Source organism: Rhinolophus sinicus, linkage group LG02 (genome assembly GCF_036562045.2).
Source record: "Rhinolophus sinicus isolate RSC01 linkage group LG02, ASM3656204v1, whole genome shotgun sequence".
In the NCBI taxonomy this organism is placed as follows: Eukaryota; Metazoa; Chordata; class Mammalia; order Chiroptera; family Rhinolophidae; genus Rhinolophus; species Rhinolophus sinicus.
This window is the reverse complement of record NC_133752.1, coordinates 99,408,689-99,423,371: the sequence shown is the minus strand read 5'-3', so window position 1 is coordinate 99,423,371 and position 14,683 is coordinate 99,408,689.

The window sequence follows — 14,683 nt, the reverse complement described above, 5'->3', positions numbered from 1 at the left end:
AGCTTGGGCAGGGAGACTACAGATGAGCCTAGAATATATGTTTGTGCCAGAAAGTCAGGAAACACTGAAAGAATCATAGGGACATGTCAAAAGGACACAGAAGCCAGTTTAAATGGGTTCCCACCGACCAAATCTGGGACAATTTGAGTCATACCCAATGGGATGAAATAGGAAACTAAGAGTCCACATATATGTTAACTGATTAATTATATTGATTAGTTGTATTTGATTATATTTAGAACTAATTATTAACTATAATTATTTGATGAATAACTGGATATTCACCGAGTTTCAAAGTACCTCCCCACAAAATATATAATAATTACAGATAAAAATTCGCTTCATATGAGAACCGGGCAGACAGACCTTCAGGAAGGGATTAGTCACGTCAGTGATGGGACCGACGGAAACCTCACGCCACCTGATAGGACCCGACGAGAACACAGCACCATGTCCGTGCTGTTCCTACCGAACATTCACAATCTGAATCCAAGCACAATGTCAGAAAACTCAAATTCTATGAACAACTGAGTCCGCCATGCTCAAAAGTGTTAAGATCATGAAAGTCGATAAAAGATGCAGGCACACATCCCATACTGAAGAAGACTAAAGAGATGTGACGAGCACGACACATGACTCTGTGCCGTATCCTTTAACTGAAAAGGACATGACTGGGAAGACGGGAAACGGAGTGGGAGGCGAGGACTGCACAGTAGGAAGGGAGCAGCACGAGCTTCCGGATTTGACTCTTGCATTGTGGTCACGTAGGAAAATGCCCTCGTGTGTAGAAAAATACACGCGAAAATATTCAGGGCTCATGGGGCATCATGCCAACAGTTTATTCCCAAATGACTCTGACAAGTACTTGCAGCTTTTCTGTAGAAGTTGGAGGCCGTTTCTCAGTGAATCAGCTAATCTTCCACAGAACTGCCGTGGTCAGACACCAGGGAGCTCGAGAGATCAAACAGCCTGGCAGGGTTTTACTGTCCCCATTTCACAGAAGAGAGGGCTGAGACTGAGCAGGAGGTGAGATGGGCCTTCACTCACTCGTTTCATAAAGGGACAGAGGAGGAGAAGGAGAAGTCAGGGGGCTCCTTCCACTGAGACCCCCCTCCTGATGCCTCCCTTAGTGCCTTCCTGATCAGGAAATTCCACATTAAAAACAGAAAAGAAAAAGTTATAGGATTTAGGCGTGGACTTGATGGCTGGGGATAAGTCCTGATGACTGCGAACCTTTCACCTGTTTTTCAGGTTTTCTTGGCAAGAAAAGGTGCCCCTCCCCCCCACACACACACCCCATGCAGCCCATTTAGGCCCTGGTAGCCCATGAGGTAAGGGGGTGTTCGGTGAAGGAATTCATCAGGAAAAGCCTTCTCCTGGAGAGAGGTAGGCATTACTTACTAGAGGACAATGACACAGACATTTATTTTAGGGGAGGGGGTCTCTCAGAGACGTTAACATGAAGAGAGGGGGCAAGGTCATGGGTTCTGTGGGCAGCAGGAGGCCACCTGCACTGCTCTGGCCCTTGTCTGTGTCTGGAGGGGTCAGGCCCCACGAGACCAACTTCCCCTCACATGGCACGGCCCAGACAGAGCTGGACGCCAGAGTGTCACACTCGTCACTTAAAAGGAGAAATAAAGTGGCTGAGGTCTCATGGCTGGTATGGGACAGCACCAGACTGAGCCCAGACATGCTGGCTCCAGGGACACAGAAGTGACACCAGGCTTGAAATTCTTAGGTCAACATTAGCACAGGTGCTTTTTCCCCTTAAGTCAAACTACTTGAGACATCAAATCAAACATGGCTGTCACCTTGGGAAAATACAGTCTGCAACAGACGCGAACAGAAAGAGCTCTGCTGGGCTCCTGAGGACAGATCATGGTGACAAGGCCCTGTACAGAGCAGCCGTTGTCGTTTCTGTTTTTACACATGGCGAAACTGGTCCAGGGCCACTGCAAGATATGGTAACGGGGGTCAGAACCAGAACACAATCTCTCCCCTGCCTTCAGGGCTTTTCCTCCCCCACCAGATGTCAGTACCAAGAAAACATACGTTTGAATGAAACAGAACCAGGGCTGGCCCCAATTTTCTAGAAGCACTGACCTGTTAGCCAGCTTTCAGGGAAGGAGGCTACATGGAACGAGCTTTCCTTCTATTTTCCTGTAATTCATCCCAAAATGTACTCCTTCCTGTGACCCCGGGCAGATGAGGTGTGGCATATGCTGAGTTTCCTACACATGAGGAATTACAACCATTGCACCCAAGGGTACATGGGGAGTCTGTCCATCTCAGCTTTGGGCTGCATTACATAGGAAATCACCTGGCCTGCTGTAACAAAAGAGATGCAAATGGTATTTGGTTAAACAACAGAAACCTGTGCCTCTGTCATGTAAAAGTTCCAATGGGTGGGCAGAGCCAGCATGGCACCTCCACAACCATCAGGGATCCCGGATCCCTCAACTATTTGCTCTGCCATCCTCAATATCTTATAGCCCAGAATGGCCGCTCTAGTCCCTGCCATCACGTTTGCATTCCAGTGATGAGGAAGACGGCATGGCGAAACGGAAGGACACACCGCTTCCTTTTAAGGACATGACCCAGAATTTCCACACAACTCACTTTCATAAACATTTCATTAGCCAGAACTTTGTCACATGGTCACAGCCAGCTAAAAAAGAGGTTAAGAACCTAGCAACTCCAGTACTACATAAAGAAAGAGAATGCATAGTGGGGGTCGTCTAGCAATTCTGCCATCCCCGTAGTGCTCAGAATTAACAGGAAAGTCTTTCTCCAGCCTTAGCACTTTTAGTTTTCAACTGGACCCAACGTTCTCTGCTCAGAAGTGCACACTGGATCTGAGCCAGGCTGGACCAGTGTCCGTCCCCAGTCTCTCCTCGGAATCTGTCCAAACATTCCACACTCTCCCTGTTGTCTGATTCACATTTTTTCTGCTTTGGGCTTGGCCTCCCCAGGCCTCCTGATCTGCCCTCTGGGAGAAAAGCTGCCGGGCACCTCCTTCTGCACACAGAGACTCTGACTGCCTCCCTGTGGCCAAGGAGGGGTGACAACGGGGGTGGGAGGGGGGACAAGGGGAGAATTCTCAAGCTCACTGACCAGCCCTCAGGGCAGCCTGGACTGGCAAGAGTCTGAGCCAGCCCTGGTGGCAGGCAGGGAAAGGTAAAAATCACCCTTGCCCACGTGTGCATCCAGTGTCAGTGGCAAATGCCCAAGCACAGCAGGGACGCCAGTCCTCAGAGGCCAGGCCAGGGCTGGCCGCACACGTGGCTGGCGGCTGCATCCTTGCATTTCTTTGGCAGTGCAACCAGGCTGCAGGCACGTTTGGCCTCAGGACTGCGTGCTGAGGACCACACCCGCAGAGAACAGACACAGGACCTCGGAGTCCTGCGTTTAATAACTCCTTGACCTGGCGTGCAGTTCAGCACAGTGCTGAGATATATGTGCTTTGGGGTCAGAATCTCTGGAGCCAGTTGTGGCTCCAGCACTGACCAGCCAGGGACTGTGCATGAGCCCCCTGCTGTCTCCAGGCTTGGTCCCCGGGCTGTAAAACCGAGGTCACTGTGCCTCTGTGATGGGATTGATGAGTGACAAACGGGCGAGCGCATGTCAGTGCGCGGCCCATCATAAGCCCTGCATGGACATTAGCCACCCCTGTTCCTTCACCTCTCCGAGCCTCAGTTTCCTTGTGATGCAAATGAGGGAACCATTTTGGCACTCAGCACGGGGCATGAAATGTGAACATGTCTTGCATCTAGAGAAGGTTCTCTGTGTATGTACATTGTCTTTCTTTTTTCTTCTCTGCTTTCCTGGGTCTGGCCTCCCTCCAAACAGGAGGGAAACAAGTGATCATCCTTGCGTGTCCTCCAGCGTTCACATCAGCGCTCGGGCCAGGGAGGGGCCCTGCGAGTACCTGGCTGGCCTGTTCTGCTTTCTGCCCATCGTCCTGTGTCCTGGCCAACGTGTGACCACGTGACAGACAGTGCAGCCAGCTGCAGAGGACGGAGGAGGCAGGCAGAGTGCCGTGTGCATATGAGAACCAGAGGCTTCTGGTGGCTGACGGCTGGGAGCCTTTCAGGTGTCACGAGGCACATGGTCCCCATCAGACCTGGAGCCCTGCACGAAGGCACACTGGACGCCAGGAGATCTCAGGAGGAAAGACGAGCAATTCCAAAGAGTGGTGCCCATTACCCTGCAGAGTGACTTGTCCCAGTTCCAGGAACGGAGGCCTTCACAAAACATTAATGCGTTTTATTTACTTATTCCCATATCTCACCCTAAATGCCATTAATGCCATTGCTCCAACAAGCACTGACTAATCATAATACTGGAAATCTTGAGAGCAATGCATAGTCATCTGAGAGCAAACAGAAGCAGCCTTGGAAAACAAAGCAGATTCTGTCCAGTCAGTCATTGTGGCTTGGACTTTGAGACGGCTGGACACTAGGGAACTTTCCTCCTTTCAGAGATGCAGGGCGTGTTTGTCCGTAGCAGACGCAGGTGTGGATCTCCCGTCACAACCTGGTCCCTGCCAGCCGTCCTTACCGCTTCCCGATTCTTCACGTCCCCGTCGGGTGGTGGCCCTCTCTTCTGGTCCAAGCATGCCTCCTTCTCTTCAATAGTCTGAGTCCTTCTCTGTCGTCCTTGGAGTGTTATTGTTTTCCTTGTAGCCTGCGCTCTTCACTCAGGTTCATTAACAGCTTTTCCCCACGATTTCTGAGTTTTACACCCATTCAGCCATGTTTGCACTTCTTAAAACTTTTAAGCCTTTAAGTAAACACATGCTCAGAGATGCTGAGCATCGTGGGAAGGCCCTTGAAGCTCTGTGGGAGGTTCAGCACGGGTGATATGGGTTTACGCTACAGGAAGTCTAACCTTAACTTTAAAAATATTATGTTAAGGGTTCAGAAAAGCATGTAAGGCTTGTACACAGTAGTCACTACAAGCCTGTCATCTGTCAACAAGATTATAAATGACCCACGGGGTTGTCTTGTCAACTCGGGCTGTGTCTACAGTACACATCTAGGTCCTGTGGGATGTAGGTCACGTGGGACCGAGGCTCCTCTGAGATCTGAGGGAATACATTAACTGGTCATTGTTAACAGGTCATTGTTTTCTCGTCATCTAATGAAGTTGACGTTGGTTACCCTACGGCCTTGCTTATACTCAGGCTCGTCACCAGGTATCCCCAGGGACTCACGGTCCTGTGTCAGAAGCCCCAAAAGTAAGGCCATGTCAGGGTTTGTAAAAGAGAGAAAGGGGGAGGGTAGCGACGTGCTGTCAGTCATTTACACCACAGACTAGGTGCACTTCCCTTTCCACAGGAAACGTGTGAAGGTCAGGACAGAGAAGGAAGAGGACCGTGAAGGGTGAGGGCAGCAGAAGGGACAAAGGAGGGAGGGGAGCTGGACCAGCACAGTCAGCCTTCACCTCACGTCTGGCCCAAGGCCAGCCCTTGATCCTCTGACATCACTGAACAGGCATTTGGAGCATTTGTTACACACCTGCTGGTCCCAGAACATTCCATTCCAGGCCTCCTGCCAGGAGCGAGCTACATGGACGACCCCGGAAGACCGAGACCCAGGTGGACCTGGCTGGGAGCTCAGGCCCCAGTAAGTATGAGCCTGGGAGCTGCCCCAGGACATCCCTTTGGCTCTGGGCACCTCTCACTCTTCATGAAGTCTCAGCTCCCGGGCTCCTGGGTGGCCTGGGTCCCAGCCCTGGGACAGGGTGACCAGGCCCAGCCAGAAGGTAACTTACAGGCCAGGCCAGAAGTGACCCCTTGTTCCTGGCCTTGTGAGTTTGTCCCAGAAACCAGAGGGCAGTTGCCAGGATGTCCCTCTCCTGTCCCCTGCTCTGTCTTTACTTCTGGCTGCATATCCATTTCTCTGGGGCGGGGGGAGGGTCTGCAAAGGGGATCCAGCTGGATCTTTTGAGATTAGAGCAACCTGTCCAGGGTGTCTCCAGGACCCCATAACCCTTTCCACTCAGGCTGTCTTTGGGCCTGTTGGGGAGTGATAGGGTCTTATTAACAAGGCCCCTGGGTCTCAGTCTGCGGAGCAGGCCAGCCAGGAGTCCACTTACCCAGCCGAGTGTATTGCTCAGGGCCAGCCCAGCCCCCTCTGGGGTAAGACCGCCAAAGCCGAGCCCCTGAGACTCAATGTGACAAGGCCCTCTGGGTGCCTCCACGTCCAGATGTAGACGCACTGTTGTCATTTTCAAGTCATGCAGCGGACCTCTCAGACTTGGTCCCGAGTCCACAGCAGGTGGGCCATGCTCCTGACAGATGGTCGGCAGGAGCACCAGGGACAGGCATTTCTGTACCAGGCATCACACAAGCCTTCCAACGGACCCCCTCCACTCTTCTCGTGACAAACGTGTGACGTGTTCCATTATTATCTCTGCTGAATGTTGAGAAAGCTGAAGCTTAGAGCAGCCAAGGTCTAAGCTCACAAGCCAGCAAGTGATGGAGCAGAACTGGGTGCAAAGCCGGCCATCACACCAGCTGCCCTTACTGTGCCCAGAGCCCTGCGGTGGGATCTGGACACCCCGGGGGGACGCAGGGGTATGAGGCTGCACCCTCACACCTGAGGTCAAAGGTCGGGGTGAGGGCACCAGCAGATGCCCTGTGCCCTGGGCAGCATGTGGTCAAGGGCAACAAGAGCTCATTCAAAGAGGTTACGCTGCAGCCAGTAGCCCTGGGGTCTAAGTCACACATGGGACAGGACCTGGGGGGCGAGGCAGGATCACGGCCGTGCTTGCAGGAGCACACAGACCGGTGAACAAGGCAGCCCTGCAAATGGAAGCAGATTCTGCCACTTCAGGCCTTCCTCTGCGGAGCCTGGCTCAGCTTGCTGACACCTTCACTTCTTTAGGAAACCAAATGGGGGAATGAGCACCACGCACCCTTGACCACATTTCCCAAATCAACCGTCTCCACTCGGAGCTGCCTCTGGGAACAGTGGGGCTGTGTTTGAAAGCCAAAACCTGCGTCCTGCGGTCACCGGACATCTGCCTCACCTCGCTCCTTCTCTCTGGGTGGCGGTTCCACCATCAGCCACAGGGTGAAAGGCCACGCTTCCGTCACGGGTGTGGCATGGGGTTGAGCGTGGAGTCCGCAGAACGTGATTCTCTCAACCCAATAAGCAGGTTCCTAGAGAACTGATTTGTGTTCCGCAAAACGTCTTTGGGAATCTCTTTATAAAGAGAGGGTGCGATCTACATTAGCTGTGCCCTCACAGGCTTGGGGCAAGTGGGGACCTGGGCAGCAGGCAGCCGACTGGAGATGCCCTTCCTGACTTTTCCTTTCTCTCCTTCGGAAGGAGGGCGATGGCTTTGTTATAGAGTCAGCACATACTGAGCCCAGGTCCTAAGAACAGACTGATTGACTCTCACACTTGGTAGTGGCCTCTGCAGAGACCATGTGCCCCCTTGCAAATCAGGAGTGACAAGTGCTCACAACAGCAATCGCTCTTATGACCTGACACAGCAGGTCTCACATTTCCTATATTCCTAAAAACGGCATTTGTGGGTCTGAAAGGGATTGCCCAATTCATTTTTCAATGAAAACATCATTTTCTCAAAAAGTGTTTTGGGCCTGGGTCAGTGCAGGACTTTGCTGTCAGGGGTGTGTTATGGGGAAGCAGGGAGGGAAGAAAGGCGGGGGAGGGAAACGGGAGGGAGGGGGACAGGAGGAGGGGAGAGAGGGGGCATTAGAGAAAGAGCTAAGGGATGACACACAAATAGAAGTCCGGGAGAGCACAAAGCAGACAGTGAAAGGACACCTGCAGTGGAGATGGGGCCACTTAGCTGGGCTGTGGCGGCTCCTCCCTCCTCACCCCCAGCCCCAACGGCAGACCCTGACCTCGGTGCCAGCTTCCCACAGCTCCTCCACCTGCTCTGGCCTGACCTTGTCCAACCATATGTTGGCCCTGGTCTGCAAATACAAACAGGACCGGAGGGCTTATCTGCATTGCCTAACCAAGGTAAACAGCCCTGCACATGCCCGGTGCCTGCCCTCACCCCGAAGGTCAGGCTGCTGGCAAAAGGTATGCGTGGAGACATTTTTTGGTGACTATTTCCTCCTGGCAATACTTCTGGATTCAGATGGTTTCAGTTGAGTAGTTTCCTAATGTCATCATAGAAACCTGAGTCTAGATGGCTTTTGAAGCAGTTATGAAGTCCATCCCTTGCACCTTTGCCAAACTTTCTACCATTTTTGGAGGAAGAAACCCCATAACTGCCACTGGCCACCTTGGCAGTGACTCACAACATTTTCAAACAGGAAGTCTTCCTGAGGTCCAAGCTAAATCCTGCAGGTTTCAGGGTGGGCCCGTTCCACTCTGCTCGTCTCCCACATAAACAGAGCTGTGAAGGGCACGCCCATGACAGGCCTCACCACACACAGCCCCTGTAGGGAGAAGACATTGTCCTTTTCTGCTCGTATCCAGTGGATGCCAGGCCTGACTTCCAGTTCTAGCTGTGCTGCTAGCCAGCTGTGTGACCTTGAGCAAACCGCTTAACCTCTCTGAGCCTCAGTTTCCTCCTCGGTAAAATGAAGGGGTTGGGCTAGAGGGTCTCTTAGGCCCTGCTATGAACTGAATTGTGTCCCCCCAAATTCACATGTTGAAGCCCTAAATAACCCCTCCATGTGACTGTATTTGGAGAAAGGGCCTGTAAGCAGGTAGTAAGGTTAAATGAGGTTGTTAGGGTGGGGCCCTGATCCGATGTCTGGGGTCTTTATAAGAGAAAGCTACAGCAGCTCTGTCTCACCCACAGACATACAGAGGAGTGGCCATGTGAAGTCACAGGCGAGGCAGCACCTGCAAAACCCAGAAGAGAGGCTCACCAGGGCCTAGCCCCGCCCCCAGGGCGTAGCCCCGCCCCCAGGCTTAGCCCCCTCCCCCCCACGCACACACACAGCTTGATCCTACCTAGACTTTCAGCAGCCAGAACTATGAGAACTAAACATCTGTGAGACTTGGTTATGGAAGCCCAGGAGGACAGGCCCTTAGCTGATGTTAAGATGGCTTGAACTCTGGTGGGAAAATCAGCAACACCAAATCCCTCTAGAGATTCTAAGCAACCGTCTCTGGCAGTGAGTTTCTGCTTCCACAGAGTTCTTTCAGGTACAGATCAATTGTCCTTCACTAGCCCACGCACACCACCCTCATCTCCTACTGACAAAGGGCCCCTGACCCAGAGCCCATGAGGAAAAGAAGGGATGGGGTACCAAGGAGGGAGAGAGAGAAAATAAGGTGTGTGTGTGTGTGTGTGTGTATGAGTATGTGTGTGACTGTATGTGTGTATGTGTGTGTGAGTGTATGTGTGTGTACAAGTGTGTGTGTGAGTGTGTGTGTATGAGTATGTGTGTGACTGTGTGTGTGTATGAGTGTATGTGTGTACAAGTGTGTGTGTGTATGAGTATGTGTGTGTGTGTGAGTATGAGTATGTGTGCATGTGTGTGTGTGAGCATTTGTGTGTATTGCACTCTCCTCCTCGGTAGTTTATGAATCGGGCTGTGGACATAGCTTCCCTCAAGGTCCCAGTCTGGTAGCTGGGTGACCTCAGGCAAGCTTCCGATCCTCTTGAAGTCTCATTTCCTTGTTCTTCAAGTAGGGGACCCGTCGTAGGGTGACAGAGTGTTCCCACTTAGCACGGTGCCTAGACACACAAATAGTCCATAGATCCCGGTTACCTGTACCGCCTCCAGGAGCGGGCATTGCGGCTGTGGCTGACCACATCCTACTCGCTCAGGGACAAGCCTCAGAGACGTGGAGACGGGCCTTGGATGCCCGCATAAGCTGGGTTCTCCAACCTTCTGGTCAGTTCTGTGAGCCACCAGGACGTTGACAGAACCACAGCTAGTCCCTGTTTGTGAGCAGGGACCTGACTACACTGCTGGAGCCCCTACTGGCCCCAGTGACACACTCCATCAACCTTGAACTCCCAGCAGCCACCCACGTGCACCACGCTGCTGCCGGCCCGTGCTTTTGCTCAGATGGCTCCTTCTAACTGAACTCTTATCCAAATAACTCCCGCTGCCCTTTGAAAGCTCTCAAGGGTCCCGTCCTTTAGGAAGTCCCTTGCCCACGCCCTTCTTCTGTGTTTCTGTAGAACTTACACACATAATAGGGGTTCCTCAATCCCAGTGGGTTCAGAGACCCCCAAGGGTTGCGACTGGGTTTTCTTCATCCTTCCCCAGGGTCTGGAGCATAATGTGTACCTAACCAATGTTAGTGGATGGTAGCTAGATGATGGATGGATGGGCTGACGGATGGACAGATGGATAACAGGTCACTGTGCCTGCTTTGTCTCTCCTTTGAGTGATTTCCAGGCTAATCTTCCTAAAGTCCAGCTTTGCTCACTTCATGACCCAAATACCTTCAGAGGCTGTACTTTGCCTACCAATGAATGACAGTTCAAACTCCTCAGCCTGGAATCTGGCCCCTTCTTACTTTTCCTGTTCTTCTTTCCTTCTTTCCCACTACTGTCCAGCCAGATGTTCTCTATACCCTTGCTACTCAGAGTGACCCTACGGCCTGCACCATCGGCTCCACCCGGGAGCTTGTCAAAACTCTCAGGCCTCTCGCAGACCCACTGAATCAGAGTCCACATTCCAACCAGATCTCAGGTAGTTGTGCCCAATGAAAGTTGCAGAATCCTGCGCTAAGGTGTCCCCAAAGCTCCTGCCAGTCGTCTATCAAAACCCTATACATCTTTTAGGGCTCAGCTTACCTGTGCCACCCTACATGTAACCCCCCACCCCATCTGCCTTAACCACACCCCACACCCACCCTCCCTCCACACACTGAAATCGCTGTTTGCTTTCCCAGAAGGACCACTGCACTTGGCGTATGCCGGAGTTCACACTGTTCCTAAGGTTTAGGTATTTCAGATTCAACCCTCTGTTGTAAATTACAAATGTCTGGTGAATAAGGACTGTGTTAGTCCATTTCATCCCATGCCATGTCTCAAAAGACGCCTTGCACCTAGCCGGTGCTGGACAAATCCACTAAATAAGTGAACAGATTCCTGGAGGAAGGAACAAATGAAGTCAGATTCTTAGTACAGGAGACGGTCCACAGGATGCCCATTGGTGACAGCTGCCCCATGCACCCCAGAAAAAGAGTTTCATGTGCTTGCTCCTGGCTTTCTTCCCTGGATCAGTGTGGAGTCTTCCTGTCCCCCACCCCAGCCCACTCAGCATCCTGGAGTGATGGGGAATAAGACAGCCTGTGGTGACACAGGACGCTCTGGAGGTTGCCTGGCGTGTCATTCATGGGTATGGTGGGGAAGGAGAGGAGATGTAAATTATTGGGGAAGCACAGCGAAGCCTGTAACATATCAGCAGTCCTGCGTCCAACCTCTTCAGCTGTCAGGACCAGTACTGGATGTCAGGACAAACTCAGTCCTTCCTCATCTCAGGGAGCTGATCCTCCTCCCAACTCATCTCCTTGGGAAGCCTTTCCGGATGCTCTCGCGCAACCACCCCTTTCTCAGGGCCCTGGTACTTGGTCAGCATACGTTTTCTTCTGTATTATATTGCATGATGGAAAACAGAATGCTTTCTCCTAAGATCAGGAGCAAGGCACGGATATCCCCTCCTACCACTTTTACTGATTCTTGTACTGGAGATTCTAGCCAGTGCAATCAGGTAAGAAAAACAAATATAAGACATTCAGATTAGAAAGCAGGAAGTAAAACTCTGTTTGCAGATGACATCCTGTATGACGAAAATCCTAAGGAATTCACAAAATAACTACTTGAACTAATTAAAGGGTTGAGCAATGTCGATGTAAATAAATTAACAGCATTTTTTTTTTTTTTAAGATTTTATTGGGGGAAGGGGAACAGGACTTTATTGGGGAACAGTGTGTACTTCCAGGACTTTTCTTTTTTTCCCCAAGTCAAGTTGTTCTCCTTTAATCTTAGTTGTGGAGGGCGCAGCTCAGCTCCAGGTCCAGTTTCCGTTGCTAGTTGCAGGGGGCACAGCCCACCATCCCTTGCAGGAGTCGAAACCAGCAACCTTGTGGTTGAGAGGATGCGCTCCAACCAACTGAGCCATCCGGGAGCTCTGCGGCAGCTCAGCTCAAGGTGCTGTGTTCAATCTTAGTTGCAGGGGACAACTAAGTTGCAGGGACAGCCCACCATTCCTTGCAGGACTCGAGGAATCGATCTGGCAACCTTGTGGTTGAGAGACCAATGGCCCATGTGGGAATCGAACTGGCAGCCTTTGGAGTTAGGAGCATGGAGCTCTAACCACCTGAGCCACCGGGCCGGCCCTAACAGCATTTCTAAATATTAACAATGAACAATCTGAGAATGAAATTTAAAAAATAATCCCATTCATAATAGCTCAAAAATAACGCAATTCCTATCAAAATCCTAGCAAGATACTTTGCAGACATAGACAAGCTTATTCTAAAATTCATATGAAAAGGCAAAGGAACTAGATTAGCCAAAACAGTCTTGACAAAGAAATATAAAGTGGGAGGAATCACTCTACGCAGTATCAAGGCTTCCAGAGCTCCAGTGGTCCAGACAGGGTGGTCCTGGGGGAGTGGTGGACACAAACCAGCGGAACAGAAGACAGCCCAGAAATAGACCCACAAAGTATGTTCTGTGGTTGTTTTGACAAAGGTGCCACAGCAATCCAACGGAGGAAGGACTCAACAAATGGCACTGGAGCAACTGAACACAGATAAAAAATCCTCGACCTAAATCTCACGCCTTACACCAAAATTAACTCAAAATGGATTATAGACTTAACATGTTGCGTACGGCGGGGTTTAAATCCCTCATACCCCTCTGTTTCGGCAGGTTTTTAAAAGAAACTACTTTAAAATGCACTCTTCTCTTTAAAGCGTAAATGCTTCTATGTCACTTATTATTTTTCTATAAATAATAGATTCTACAAATAAATTATTCTATAAATAATTATTCTACAAATAATTCAATAAAATATGCAAAGTAAAAAGAGTCAACAGTAAAAACGAGAATTCTCATTATCCGTCCTTAATGCATGGCTCAGAAAAAAACGAAGATTCTTGTGATCTGTACGCAATGTGTTAAATGTAAAACTACACAACTTTCAGGAAAGAAGGATGGCAGAAAATTTTTGAGATCTAAGGAGAGGGGAGAATATAGTTCTTGGACATGATATCAAAAGGATAATTTATGGGGGGAAAAGATAAGTTGGACTTCACCAAAATTAAAAACATTTGCTGAGCAAAAGACACTGTTAAGAGGATGGAACACAGCTACAGATCGGGAAAATATTTTAAAACCACACCTCTAACATGTATCTAGAATTTATTAAAAAAAACCTTCACAACTCAAAAACACAAACACAAGCCCTCTTATAATCAAATTAGAAAGGCAAAAAACATTATTTCACCCAACAGCAGATATGATGGTAAATAAACATATGAAAAGATATGTGTTACATCATTAGCCACTAAGGAAATGCAACTTAAAACTACAAGGAGATACCACTATACACCTATTATAGCAGCTAAAATAAAAAACAGTGATAAGACCAAATGCTGGTAACGATGTGGAGAAATGGGATCGCTCATACATTGCTGGGAGGAATGTAAAATGGCTCAGTAGTTTGTTATGAAAGCAAACATGCACTTACCATACAGTCCAGCACTTGCACTCTTGGGTATTTGTCTCAGAAATATGAAAACTTACATTGACACAAAAACCTGTACATACAGTCAATTGTACATTTTAAAATGGTTAAAATGGTGAATTTTACGTATATTTTACCACAATTTTAAAAAAAAGAAACAAAACAACTGGTACACAAGTATTCCCAGCAGTCTTACTTAGAATAGCCCCAAACTGGGAACAACGTAAACGTCCTGCGGTGGGTGAACAGTTAAACTGTGATACAGCCACACCGTGAGACACTACTGAGCAACACATAAGGAAAAGGTACTGACACGTGCACCAACTTGGAGGGATGTCCGGGCCATCACAAGTCCATTCTGCACGATCCCATTTATACGACATTCTCAACATGACAAAACTGCAGCGCTAAAACCAGATTCGCAGTTTCTAGGTAAGATGTTAGTGTTATGTGTGAACTGGACTGGGCTAAGGGATGCCCAGATCACTGGGACACATTTTGGGGTGTCTCTGGGGGTGTTTCTGAAAGAGATCAGCACTTGAGTCAGTAGCCTGAGTAAAGAAGATCCCCCCACACAAATGTGGGCCTCACCCAATCCACTGAGGGCCTGGACAGAACAAAAATGGGAGGAAGGCGAGTTTGTTCTTTGCTGGACCTGAAAAATGCACTGTCTCCTCCCCTCAGACACGGCGCTCCTAGTTCTTGAGCCTTCACACTCAGGCAGAATTACACCACTAGCTTTCCTGCATCTCCAGTTTGCAGACGGCGGACCGGGGGACCTTTTGGCCTCCAGAATTGCATAAACCAATTCCTGTGCTAAATCTCCTCATATCTCCCTCTCTACTGGTTCTGTTTCTCTGGAGAACCAGAAGACAAAGGGTAGCTCCTCTGTGGTGATGGGACATTCTGTATCTTGATTGTGGTGGGGTCACACAAATCTGTACATAGGAGAACACCGTGTACACACACACACACGCACACACACACGAATGCATATGTAAAAACTAGTGGACACTGAATAAGGTCTGT